This window comes from Panulirus ornatus, chromosome 71, assembly GCF_036320965.1.
Source record: "Panulirus ornatus isolate Po-2019 chromosome 71, ASM3632096v1, whole genome shotgun sequence".
NCBI lineage: Eukaryota > Metazoa > Arthropoda > Malacostraca > Decapoda > Palinuridae > Panulirus > Panulirus ornatus.
In genome coordinates, this window is record NC_092294.1 from 7,768,785 (window position 1) to 7,784,024 (window position 15,240).

At 41.0% G+C, this 15,240-nt stretch overlaps 1 protein-coding gene across 1 annotated transcript in view; it reads right to left on the minus strand.

Moving 5' to 3' along the window:
• Positions 1-15,240, minus strand: part of FoxP (forkhead box P) — a 712,908-nt gene that overhangs the window by 124,390 nt on the left and 573,278 nt on the right. The gene's annotated exons all lie outside the window — the stretch shown is intronic.

Here is a 15,240-nt window from a genome sequence, read left to right on the forward strand (position 1 = left end):
CACACAGGTCTCCTTCCCAAGCTCACTTACTCTCACCACCTTCTTCACCCCAACATTCACTCTTCTTTTCTGAAAACCCATACTAATCTTCACCTTAGCCTCCACAAGATAATGATCAGACATCCCTCCAGTTGCACCTCTCAGCACATTGACATCCAGAAGTCTCTCTTTCGCACGCCTGTCCATTAACACGTAATCCAATAACGCTCTCTGGCCATCTCTCCTACTTACATAAGTATACTTATGTATATCTCCCACGTATTCCCTGCGTGTCGTAGAAGGCGACTAAAAGGGGAGGGAGCGGCGGGCTGGAAATCCTCCCCTCTCGCTTTTTTTCTTTTTTTTTTTTTTAATTTTCCAAAAGAGGGAATAGAGATGGGGGCCAGGTGAGGATATTCCCTCAAAGGCCCAGTCCTCTGTTCTCAACGCTACCTCGCTAATGCAGGAAAATTAAAAAAAAAATGAGAGGGGAGGATTTCCAGCCCCCCACTCCATCCCCTTTTAGTCGCCTTCTATGATAGGGGATAGGGGAGAAAGAATACTTCCCACGTATTCCCTGTGTGTCGTAGAAGGCGACTAAACGGGAAGGGAGTGGGGGGGCTGGAAATCCTCCCCTCTCGTTTTTTTTATTTTTTTTTTTAATTTTCCAAAAGAAGGAACAGAGAAGAGGGCCAGGTGAGGATATTCCCTCAAAGGCCCAGTCCTCTGTTCTTAACGCTACCTCGCTATCGCGGGAAATAGCGAATAGTATGGAAAAAAAAAGAAAAATATATATATATATATATATATATATTTACTTTGTCGCTGTCTCCCACGTTAGCAAAGTAGCGCAAGGAAACAGACAAAGAATGGCCCAACCCATCCACATACACATGTATATACATACACGTCCACATATGCACATATGCATACCTATACATTTCAACATATACATATATATACAAACACAGACATGTACATATATACACATGTACAAAATTCATACTTGCTGCCTTTATTCATTCCTGTTGCCAGCCCGCCACACTTGAAATGACAACCCCCTCCCCCTGCATGTGTGCGAGGTAACACTAGAAAAAGACAACAAAGGTCACATTCGTCCACACTCAGTCTCTAGCTGTCATGTATAATGCACCTAAACCACAGTTCCCTATATATAGATGCTTGTGGCATAAGAAGTGTGGAAGGTGGGCAGATTAGAAAGGGTAGAGAGCGGTGGGATGAAAAAGTAAGATTATTAGTGAAAGAGAAGAGAGAGGCATTCGGACGACTTTTGCAGGGAAACAGTGCAAATGACAGGGATATGTATAAAAGAAAGAGGCAGGTCAAGAGAAAGGTGCAAGAGGTGAAAAAGAGGGCAACTGAGAGTTGGGGCACGAGGGTATCATTAAATTTTTGGGAGAATAAAAAGATGTTTTTGAAGGAGGTAAATAAAATGCGTAAGACAAGAGAACAAATGGGAACAACGGTGAAGGGGGCTAATGGGGAGGTGATAACAAGTAGAAGTGATGTGAGAAGGAGATGGAGTGAGTATTTTGAAGGTTTGTTGAATGTGTCAGATGATATAGTGGCAGATATAGGGTGTTTTGGTCGAGGTGGTGTGTGAAGTGAGAGGGTTAGGGAGAATGATTTGGAAAACAGAAAAGAGGTAGTAAAAGCTTTGTGGAAGATGAAAGCTGGGAAGGCAGTGGGTATGGGTGGTATTGCAGTGGAATCTATTAAAAAAGGGGGGTGACTGTGTTGTTGACTGGTTGGTAATGATATTCAATGTGTGAGGTGAGGTGTGTGAAGATTGGCGGAATGCATACATAGTGCCATTGTACAAAGACAAAAGGGGATAAAGGTGAGTGCTCAAATTACAGAGGTATAAGTTTGTTGAGTATACCTGGTAAATTATATGGGAGGGTATTGCCTGGGAGGGTGAAGGTATGTACAGAGCATCAGATTGGGGAAGAGCAGTGTGCTTTCAGAAGTGCTAGAGGATGTGTGGATCAGGTGTTTGCTTTGAAGAATGTAAGTGAGAAATACTTAGAAAAGCAAATGGATTCGTATGTAGCATTCATGGATCTGGAGAAGGCATATGATAGAGTTGATAGAGATGCTCTGTGGAAGGTATTAAGAATATATGGTGTGGGAGGCAAGTTGTTAGAAGCAGTGAAAAGTTTTTATCGTGGATGTAAGGCATGTGTAAGAGTAGGAAAAGAGGAAAGTAATTGGTTCTCAGTGAATGTCGGTTTGCAGCAGGGGTGCATGATGTCTCCATGGTTGTTTAATTTGTTTATGGATGGGGTTGTTAGGGAGGTGAATCCAAGGGTTTTGGAGAGAGGGGCAAGTATGCAGTCTGTTGTGGATAAGAGAGCTTAGGAAATGAGTCAGTTGTTGTATGCTGATGATACAGTGCTGGTGGCTAATTTGGGTGAGAAACTGCAGGAGCTGGTGACTGAGTTTGGTAAAGTGTGTGAAAGAAGAGAGCTGAGAGTAAATGTGAATAAGAGCAAAGTTAGGTACAGTAGGGTTGAGGGACAAGTCAACTGGGAGGTAAGTTTGAATGGAGAAAAACTGAAGGAAGTGAAGTGTTTTAGGAATCTGGGAGTGGATTTGGCAGCGGATGGAACCATGGAAGCGGAAGTGAGTCACAAGGTGGGGGAGGGGGCAAAAGTTCTAGGAGCATTGAAAAATGTGCTGAAGGCAAGAACATTATCATGGAAAGCAGAAATGGGTATGTTTGAAGGAACAGTGGTTCCAACAATACTATATGGTTGCGAGGCATGGGCTATAGATAGAGTTGTGCAGAGGAGGGTGGATGTGTTGGAAATGAGATGTTTGAAGAAAATGTGTGGTGTGAGGTGGTTTGACTGAGTAAGTAATGAAAGGGTAAGAGAGATGTGTGGTAATAAAAAGAGTGTGGTTGAGAAAGCAGAGGGTGTTTTGAAATTGTTTGGTCACAGGGAGGGAATGAGTGAGGAGAGATTGACAATGAGGATATATGTGTCAAAGGTGGAGGGAATGAGAAGTGGGAGACCAAACTGGAGGCAGAAAGATGGGGTGAAAAAGATTTTGAGTGATCAAGGTCTGAACATGCAGTAAGGTGAAAGGTGTGCAAGGAATAGAGTGAATTGGAATGATGTATACTGGGGTCAATGTGCTGCCATTGGATTGAGCCAGGGCATGTGAAGCGTCTGGGGTAAACTATGGAAAGTTTTGTGGGGCCTGTATGTGGAAATGGAGCTGTGGTTTCGGAGCATTATACATGACAGTTAGAGACTGAGTGTGAATGAATGTGGCCTTTATTGTCGTTTCCTGGTGATACCTCGCGCGGAAACGGGGGAGGTGAGTGTCAGCTCATGTGTGGCAGGGTGGCGGCAGGAATGGATGAAGGCAGGATGTTTGAATATGTACATGTGTATATGTCATGTGTATGTATATGTTGAAATGTATAGGTATGTATATGTGCTTGCATGGGCGTTTATGTATATACATGTGTATGTGGGTGGATTGGGCCATTCTTTCAAGTGTTACCTTGCACTATCTCACTAACATGGGAGACAGCATCAAAGTATAATAAAGAAATAAATATATATCTATATATATATATTTTACTTTGTCACTGTCTCCCGCGTTTGCGAGGTAGCGCAAGGAAACAGACGAAAGAAATGGCCCAACCCACCCCCATACACGTGTATATACATACACGTCCACACACGTAAATATACATACCTATACATCTCAATGTACACATATATATACACACACAGACACATACATATATACCCAGGCACACAATTCACACTGTCTGCCTTTATTCATTCCCATCGCCATCTCGCCACACATGGAATACCATCCTCCTTCCCCCTCATGTGTGCGAGGTAGCGCTAGGAAAAGACAACAAAGGCCCCATTCGTTCACACTCAGTCTCTAGCTGTCATGCAATAATGCCTGAAACCACAGCTCCCTTTCCACATCCAGGCCCCACACAACTTTCCATGGTTTACCCCAGACGCTTCACATGCCCTGATTCAATCCACTGACAGCACATAAACCCCGGTATACCACATTGATCCAATTCACTCTATTCCTTGCCCGCCTTTCACCCTCCTGCATGTTCAGGCCCCGATCACTCAAAATCTTTTTCACTCCATCTTTCCAACTCCAATTTGGTCTCCCACTTCTCCTCGTTCCCTCCACCTCTGACACATATATCCTCTTGGTCAATCTTTCCTCACTCATTCTCTCCATGTGCCCAAACCATTTCAAAACACCCTCTTCTGCTCTCTCGACCACACTCTTTTTATTCCACACATCTCTCTTACCCTTACATTACTTAATCGATCAAACCACCTCACACCACACACTGTCCTCAAACATCTCATTTCCAGCACATCCACCCTCCTGCGCACAACTCTATCCGTAGCCCACGCCTCGCAACCATACAACACTGTTGGAACCACTATTCCTTCAAACATACCCATTTTTGCTTTCCGAGATAATGTTCTCAACTTCCCCACATTCTTCAAGGCTCCCACCATATGATTCAATTCCGCTTCCATGGTTCCATCCACTGCCATATCCACTCCCAGATATCTAAAACACTTTACTTCCTCCAGTTTTCCTCCATTCAAACTTACCTCCCAATTGACTTGACCCTCAACCCTACTGTACCTAATAACCTTGCTCTTATTCACATTTACTCTTAACTTTCTTCTTTCACACACTTTACCAAACTCAGTCACCAGCTTCTGCAGTTTCTCATCCGAATCAGCCACCAGCGCTGTATCATCAGCGAACAACAACTGACTCACTTCCCAAGTTCTTTCATCCACAACAGACTTCATACTTGCCCCTCTTTCCAAAACTCTTGCATTCACCTCCCTAACAACCCCATCCATAAACAAATTAAACAACCACGGAGACATCACACATCCCTGCCGCAAACCTACATTCAGTGAGAACCAATCACTTTCCTCTCTTCCTACACGTACACATGCCTTACATCCTCGATAAAAACTTTTCACCGCTTCTAACAACTTGCCTCCCACACCATATATTAATACCTTCCACAGAGCATCTCTATCAACTCTATCATATGCCTTCTCCAGATCCATAAATGCTACATACAAATCCATTTGCTTTTCTAAGTATTTCTCACATACATTCTTCAAAGCGAACACCTGATCCACACATCCTCTACCACTTCTGAAACCACACTGCTCTTCCCCAATCTGATGCTCTGTACATGCCTTCACCCTCTCAATCAATACCCTCCCATATAATTTACCAGGAATACTCAACAAACTTATACCTCTGTAACTTGAGCACTCACTCTTATCCCCTTTGCCTTTGTACAATGGCACTATGCACGCATTCCGCCAATCCTCAGGCACCTCACCATGAGTCATACATACATTAAATAACCTTACCAACCAGTCAACAATACAGTCACCCCCTTTTTTAATAAATTCCCGTGCAATACCATCCAAACCTGGTGCCTTGACGGCTTTCATCTTCCGCAAAGCTTTTACTACCTCTTCTCTGTTTACCAAATCATTTTCCCTAATCCTCTCACTTTGCACACCACCTCGACCAAAACACCCTATATCTGCCACTCTATCATCAAACACATTCAACAAACCTTCAAAATACTCACTCCATCTCCTCACATCACCACTACTTGTTATCACCTCCCCATTAGCGCCCTTCACATTTGCTCCCTTGTCTTACGCACTTTATTTACCTCCTTCCAGAATATCTTTTTATTCTCCCTAAAATTTAATGATACTCTCTCACCCCAACTCTCATTTGCCCTCTTTTTCACCTCTTGCACATTTCTCTTGACCTCCTGTCTCTTTCTTTTATACATCTCCCACTCAATTGCATTTTTTCCCTGCAAAAACTGTCCAAATGCCTCTCTCTTCTCTTTCACTAATAATCTTACTTCTTCATCCCACCACTCACTACCCTTTCTAATCAACCCACCTCCCACGCTTCTCATGCCACAAGCACCTTTTGTGCAATCCATCACTGATTCCCTAAATACATCCCATTCCTCCCTCACTCCCCTTACTTCCATTGCTCTCACCTTTTTCCATTCTGTACTCAGTCTCTCCTGGTACTTCCTGACACAAGTCTCCTTCCCAAGATCACTTACTCTCACCACCCTCTTCACCCCAACATTCACTCTTCTTTTCTGAAAACCCATACAAATCTTCACCTTAGCCTCCACAAGATAATGATCAGACATCCCTCCAGTTGCACCTCTCAGCACATTAACATCCAAAAGTCTCTCTTTCGCGTGCCTGTCAATTAACACGTAATCCAATAACGCTCTCTGGCCATCTCTCCTACTTACGTACGTATACTTATGTATATCTCGCTTTTTAAACCAGGTATTCCCAATCACCAGTCCTTTTTCAGCACATAAATCTACAAGCTCTTCACCATTTCCATTTACAACACTGAACACCCCATGTATACCAATTATTCCCTCAACTGCCACATTACTCACCTTTGCATTCAAATCACCCATCACTATAACCCGGTCTTGTGCATCAAAACCACTAACACACTCATTCAACTGCTCCCAAAACACTTGCCTCTCATGATCTTTCTTCTCATGCCCAGGTGCATATGCACCAACAATCATCCATCTCTCTCCATCAACTTTCAGTTTTACCCATATTAATCGAGAATTTACTTTCTTATACTCCCTCAACTCTCACTAACCCCTGACTTTACTCCCAAGACATTCCCAAACCATTCTTCCCCTTTACCCTTGAGCTTCGTTTCACTCAGAGCCAAAACATATATATATATATATATATATATATATATATATATATATATATATATATATATATATATATATATATATATATATATATATTTATTTATTTTGCTTTGTTGCTGTCTCCCGCGTTTGCGAGGTAGCGCAAGGAAACAGACGAAAGAAATGGCCTAACCCACCCCCATACACAATGTATATACATACACGTCCACACACGCAAATATACATACCTATACATCTCAATGTACACATATATATACACACACAGACACATACATATATACCCATGCACACAATTCACACTGTCTGCCTTTATTCATTCCCATCGCCACCTCGCCACACATGGAATACCATCCCCCTCCCCCCTCATGTGTGCGAGGTAGCACTAGGAAAAGACAACAAAGGCCCCATTCGTTCACACTCAGTCTCTAGCTGTCATGCAATAATGCCCGAAACCACAGCTCCCTTTCCACATCCAGGCCCCACACAACTTTCCATGGTTTACCCCAGATGCTTCACATGCCCTGATATATATATATATATATATATATATATATATATATATATATATATATATATATATATATATATATATATATTTTGCTTTGTCGCTGTCCCCCGTGTTAGCAAGGTAGCGCAAAGAAACAGACGAAAGAATGGCCCAACCCACCCACATACACATGTATATACATAAACGTCCACACACGCAAATATACATACCTATACATCTCAACATAAACATATATATACACACACAGACATATAAATATATACACATTAACATAATTCATAGTCTGCTTTTATTCATTCCCATCACCACCCCGCCACACATGAAATAACAACCCCCTTCCCAAGCATGTGCACGAGGTAGTGCTAGGAAAAGACAACAAAGGCCACATTCGTTCACACTCAGTCTCTAGCTGTCATGTATAATGCATATATATATATGTGTGTGTGTGTATATGTGTGTGTGTTTGTGGATGGTCCATTCTTTGTCTGTTTTCTGGCACTACCTCGCTGATGCAGGAAACAGCGATCAGTTGTTGTTCGCTGATGATACAGCGCTGGTGGCTGATTCATGTGAGAAACTGCAGAAGCTGGTGACTGAGTTTGGTAAAGTGTGTGAAAGAAGAAAGTTAAGAGTAAATGTGAATAAGAGCAAGGTTATTAGGTACAGTAGGGTTGAGGGGCAAGTCAATTGGGAGGTGAGTTTGAATGGAGAAAAACTGGAGGAAGTTAAGTGTTTTAGATATCTGGGAGTGGATCTGGCAGCGGATGGAACCATGGAAGCGGAAGTGGATCATAGGGTGGGGGAGGGGGCGAAAATTCTGGGAGCCTTGAAGAATGAGTGGAAGTCGAGAACATTATCTCGGAAAGCAAAAATGGGTATGTTTGAAGGAATAGTGGTTCCAACAATGTTGTATGGTTGCGAGGCGTGGGCTATGGATAGAGTGGTGCGCAGGAGGTTGGATGTGCTGGACATGAGATGTTTGAGGACAATGTGTGGTGTGAGGTGGTTTGATCGAGTAAGTAACGTAAGGGTAAGAGAGATGTGTGGAAATAAAAAGAGCATGGTTGAGAGAGCAGAAGAGGGTGTTTTGAAATGGTTTGGGCACATGGAGAGAATGAGTGAGGAAAGATTGACCAAGAGGATATATGTGTCGGAGGTGGAGGGAACGAGGAGAAGAGGGAGACCAAATTGGAGGTGGAAAGATGGAGTGAAAAAGATTCTGTGTGATCGGGGCCTGAACATGCAGGAGGGTGAAAGGAGGGCAAGGAATAGAGTGAATTGGAGTGATGTGGTATACCGGGGTTTATGTGCTGTCAGTGGATTGAATCAGGGCATGTGAAGCGTCTGGGGTAAACCATGGAAAGCTGTGTAGGTATGTATATTTGCGTGTGTGGATGTATGTATATACATGTGTATGGGGGTGGGTTGGGCCATTTCTTTCGTCTGTTTCCTTGTGCTACCTCGCAAACGCGGGAGACAGCAAAAAAAAAAAAAAAATTTAGGATTATTAAATTTTTCCTCCATGTGGTTATGCTGGAAGCAAAAAGTTACTTTCAATGAGGCTGTATCATTGTCAATGAACAAGATATTGTACATTCTGCAAATGCATCCTGCTACTCCTGCTTGAAGTGCAGCCTTAAATTTGCAAGTACCCACAGAAGGGGTTCTGGGGATGTGTAATAAATCACTTATATGCTATATAACCATTCATACCTGTACATAGTAATGTATAAAAACACTGGATGCATAAGCATACATAACACACATGTACGTTACCCAACATACAATGTTTTGCTCTCAATTCTCACTGTTACACCACTGTAAGAAATACGGACCTTGTTGTATATCCAGTCCAGCTCGATCTAACATATATGAAAGACCTAAGAGAGATGAAGAAAAACAAGGAAAGATAAAAACAGAGAACATATACATAGCACAGCAAGTCACTGTCCACCATGGAACATCTGGGAAAAATGGCTGGACGGAAGATGTAGCAGCTGGGTTGCTTGAATATGACGTTAGGCAAAAGAGATGCATGAAACTGGGTCTGTTAATGGGCACAAGTTCTGAGAGAAAAGACATACAATGGGGATTTACAGCTGAAGGATGTTTAAAGGATGACCATAAAGACAGAACTGTAATACACTTTCCAAAATAATCAAACAGTGGACTCAGGTAAGTGTGCAATACAGTGGTGAATGTATAAGTGTCAAGAATTGCTTCATATATCAAGTATACTAATTCAATGAAAGATAATATAATTATAATATCTGAAATGGCAATAAATCTTAAATATGTCTTTATTTCAAGTGTTGTGAGAAGTTTATCAAACTTCAACTAAATCTACCCTCTTCTAATCTTTTTATTGCACTATCAGTAATATAGTATGTTAATCTGCAGCAACATTTTCATTTGTTTCATGATGTTCTCAGTATAACAGCCCAAAAATAACCCATAAACTGTTATGCATAATCAACCAAAGGATAGCAATATGCAAAATACATACACAAAATGTTCTTATTCTATCTATGATGCCCATTCCCCCAAGAATTTGCATCAAGAGGGTGGCCACAGCAAAAGAGTCTCCACTTAACACTGTCCTTGCATGCCTCCTGTGTATACTACATCCCACACATTCTTCCACCATTTCTATCCCTCCAGTGCTCTAACACTCTCTTTCCCCAAGTTACAAGTGGTTTTCCTCTCATAACAAACAATTTAATTGTACTCCAAATCACCACAAAGTATTATGTTTCACCCACTTTACCACTCCACAATTTATTCCACTTGGATTCCCTCTGTATCATATCTCTCACACACTTCCTCACTTCTTTCTTCATTCCATTAAATCATACCACATGCTCCTCTCAAATAGCTCATTTCCACAGCCTGGATTCTTGACTTCTATGACTCATTTCGTGTCCATGTTTTGGCTGTATAGATCAGGGTTGGAATGAATATGCTTAATTCTTTCTTCACTTCCAAGAATCGTGAAATGGTCAGTCTCTCTAAAGAATCCTTTCACAACTCTAGCATCTAGCACAGCCTTTCTCAACCTTTCAGCCTCTGCCACACAGTCAATCAAACCCTTTTGCTCTTCTCTTCCATCATTTCTCCTCCATATATGCCTGTGGATCATCTTGTGCTGAATAAAGGTGTTTGTATGGAATAAACCCTTCTCAGCACAGATATCTGCAAAATAACTTCCATTCTCATTTACTCCAAGCACTCCCCATTTAGTATCATGTTAATTTCATCACATCCCACAGTTGCATTAATATCACCCTGTACAAACACCTTTCTCTTTTCTTAAAACCAATTATACAGTCATATGAATTTCTCTTTAAATCCTTCATTTCATCCTTACCTCACCCAGTCTTCATGTTCACGGGCACATGTACACTTACTCATGCATACTTTATGATTCCAATATTTCCTTTTACCCACATTACTCTTTACACCTTACATCCTGTCCAAGGATAAGGGTTTCCTCAATCCCCAGCACACCCAAACTATAACTTCTAAATTTCTCCACAAGCACCCTCCTTTCACTTTCAACAGTCATCCCACTTACACTCAGCTACATCACCCTCAATTGTTTTCATCCCTTTCACTCCTGGGTATTACTAGCAACTCTTGTGCCACATCTTAGCCTCTTGTGCCTCACCCTTGACAGGCCATTAACAAAGGGCAACTCCAGAAGAGTGTTTCCCAGAGGCAGTACGGCTCCAAAATTGTCCAAAAAACTAAAGCCCCAGCACACCTCAAGTATCTGTCTGTATTAAAAAAAAAATTCTAATAATACTACTATTACCACCTCTATTTCCAATGGAGTTGGGCAATGCCTCCCCATTCTGTTCCACCCCAAGAGAAGGCAGGGTTAGACTGGATACTCTAGAAAACTAGGGTATCCTCCTCAGGTATTAAAATTCAAAACTGAAGTTCTACAATTATCTCTGTTGCATTTGGTATATACATATATATATATATATATATATATATATATATATATATATATATATATATATATATATATATATATATATATATATATATATATATAAATATATATATATATATATATATATATATATATATATATATATATATATATATATATATATATATATTTTTTTTTTTTGTCGGTTCTCCCGCGTTTGCGAGGTAGCGCAAGGAAACAGACGAAAGAAATGGCCCAACCCCCCCATACACATGTATATACATACGTCCACACACGCAAATATACATACCTACACAGCTTTCCATGGTTTTACCCCAGACGCTTCACATGCCTTGATTCAATCCACTGACAGCACATCAACCCCGGTATACCACCTCGCTCCAATTCACTCTATTCCTTGCCCTCCTTTCACCCTCCTGCATGTTCAGGCCCCGATCACACAAAATCTTTTTCACTCCATCTTTCCACCTCCAATTTGGTCTCCCTCTTCTCCTCGTTCCCTCCACCTCCGACACATATATCCTCTTGGTCAATCTTTCCTCATGCATTCTCTCCATGTGCCCAAACCATTTCAAAACACCCTCTTCTGCTCTCTCAACCATGCTCTTTTTATTTCCACACATCTCTCTTACCCTTACGTTACTTACTCGATCAAACCACCTCACACCACACATTGTCCTCAAACATCTCATTTCCAGCACATCCATCCTCCTGCGCACAACTCTATCCATAGCCCATGCCTCGCAACCATATAACATTGTTGCGACCACTATTCCTTCAAACATACCCATTTTTGCTTTCCAAGATAATGTTCTCGACTTCCACACATTCTTCAAGGCTCCCAGAATTTTCGCCCCCTCCCCCACCCTATGATCCACTTCCGCTTCCATGGTTCCATCCGCTGCCAGATCCACTCCCAGATATCTAAAACACTTCACTTCCTCCAGTTTTTCTCCATTCAAACTCACCTCCCAATTGACTTGACCCTCAACCCTACTGTACCTAATAACCTTGCTCTTATTCACATTTACTCTTAACTTTCTTCTTTCACACACTTTACCAAACTCAGTCACCAGCTTCTGCAGTTTCTCACATGAATCAGCCACCAGCGCTGTATCATCAGCGAACAACAACTGACTCACTTCCCAAGCTCTCTCATCCCCAACAGACTTCATACTTGCCCCTCTTTCCAAAACTCTTGCATTCACCTCCCTAACAACCCCATCCATAAACAAATTAAACAACCATGGAGACATCACACACCCCTGCCGCAAACCTACATTCACTACCATATATATATATTGTGCCTGCAAGGTAGAAAACCCAAAAGAACATCAGTTTAAAGTATCAAAAATGCATTTATCTATAATTAGCTTTGTCATCTGTAGAGGCCAGTCCAAGTGTACAAAGACCTATCACAGAAGGATTCATCTACAGTCAGAATTTTTTCTAGGACAGAGTCCTTCTCTTATTTTCAATCTTTTTGGATGCTTTTCAGTTAAAGATGTATACAAAGGATACAATCTTTATGGCACAGTATTTCAACAAAACAAAAATTTCCATATCATGAAATATCAGTAATGATGTCCTTATACATACAAATTCTTGTTAAGATGTTAAGAGAACCAGAGTAAACTTACAGAATGTCTAACCAGATACAAACTCATTTAGTTCTGTTAACTTTAAATAACATAAACAAACTAACAACTCACCTTGTTGCTAACGTACAAAGAATCTATCAACGTCAAATGATACAATTACACACTGTTAATAATGTTATCTTTCTTTTCAAGAGCCAACAATCAATGATACAACAGAGTAGAAGCAGCAATATTTTCAAAACAGAATTATAGACCCTTTCATACAAAATTTAAGATCTAAGAAAATCCATTGATAGACGTTTTGCCAGATATTTCCTAGATGAAACAGTTTTGACTTTGAATAGCTGAATGTGGTATTCATTAAGAGGGCTTATGGAGAGTAAGGGGCCACTCGTGAGGGAACACTGTAGCAGGTCAATGGTAAAAATAAGAACCCTGTTAGTGTATTTTGGATGTCAAATGTTAATGAAAAGGCCTGAGGAGAGTCGAGAACATGCATGGGTGTTTCTTAAAAGCTTCTGTAAGGAAGAATTCAAATGTCCATGCATGAAAAAGGGAATGTTGTGCAGAATAGTACTACAATATTCACCATATAAACACAAAAAAAAAGCATGCTATATAGTTTAAACAGTCTGAACAAAAAAGTGAGAAAGAGATACATACATTAATACACAAACACTGCCATACACATGGATCCATATACACACACACACACACCTATCTGCATATCAACAATCTGCACATGCTCATATGCCAGACAGTATCTGCTGAAATGCAGAATACTGTCACATGTCAATACAGACTTCCTTAATTCTAAAAATTCACCAGTATGAAAAAATGCAAGATGAAATGCCACAGTAGAAGTCCTTGTGCATCCACACTAACTAAGGGAGTTTAACACTTCATGGTCCTACATGTCAAGTTAAATTGACCATGCTCAGGCCATTAACCAGGTGAAAAAATGGTAGATGAAACATCTCTTGTAGAAGCCCTGGTGTAACTACATTTATTAAGGGTATTTTAAACACTTTATGGACCCACATGTCAAGTTAAATGTGGCTATGCTTCAGACACCAACCAAGATAGTGTTCAAATCCCCTAGATTTGTTTGCTACCTGGCATGCCATTCACAATTTGCCTATTATATTTTAGGTCACAGTAACTGTTATTCACAGCCCCAATACTTTTTTAATCCATGGATGGGTCCATGACACATCTGTGGGGACAAGAGGGTATGAAAAGTGGGGTAGCACTACAGAAAAAGAGGGGATAGTTGGAAAAGGACTAAATATTCTTTAAGCCTTGCAAGGTTCCAAGACACATCTGTGGGGACAAGAGAGCATTGAAATTGGGGAGGTACAATAGAAAAGCAGAGCCTGAAGTTGGGAAAATGACTAGAGGAGACAGTTATTTCAGGTAAAATAAGAATGGGTTAAAACATTGCTTGGTAAATATAATCATCTTGATATGTAAGAGAGATGTGTGGCAATAAAAAGTGGTTGAGAAAGCATGAGAAGGGGTGTTGAAATGGTTTGGACATACAGAGAGAATGAGTGAGGAATGGTTGAAAAAGAGGATAAATTTGTCAGAAGAGGAGGGAACAAGGAGAATCAGGAGACCAAATTGGAGATATATGGATGAAGAGAAGGATATTGAGTATAAGGGTCTGAAACTGTAGGAAAGTAAAAGGCATGCCCAGAATTGAGTGAACTGAAATGATTTGGTATACTAGGATTAACGTCATGTCAGTGGATAGAACCAAGGCATGTAAAGCTTCTTGGGTAAACCATAGAAATGTCTGGGGCCTGGATGTGGATGGGGAGCCATGGTTTTGGTGCATTTCATATGACATCTCGAGTACGGACGTGAGCAGATGTAGAATTTCTTTGTCTGCTTCCTGCTTCTCCTGGGGAGAAGAAATCATTTTGTTTTTCTTTTCTTTCATGCATTTATGCTGCTTCCTGTAAGGCAAGATGGCATCAGGAATGGATGACAGCAAACAATTATGAAAGTGCATGTGTATATATTTGTGCGTGTATGTGTGTGTGTGTGTGTGTATGAAAGCTGGCAAGGTGGTGGGTTTGTATGGTATTGCAGTGGAATCTATTAAGAAAGGGGGTGACTGTGTTGTTGATTTGTTGGCAAGAATATTCACTGTACATATGGATCATGGTCAAGTGCCTGAGGATTGGCAGAATGCATACATAGTGCCATTGTGCAAAGGCAGAGGAAAAAGGTGAGTGTTCAAACTACAGAGACACAAGTTTGTTGTATAGGAGGGTACTGATTGAGAGGGTATAGGCATGTACAGAGCATCAGACTGGGGAAGAACAGTGTGGTTTCAGAAGTGCTAGAGGATGTGTGGATCAGGTGTTTGCTTTGAAGAATG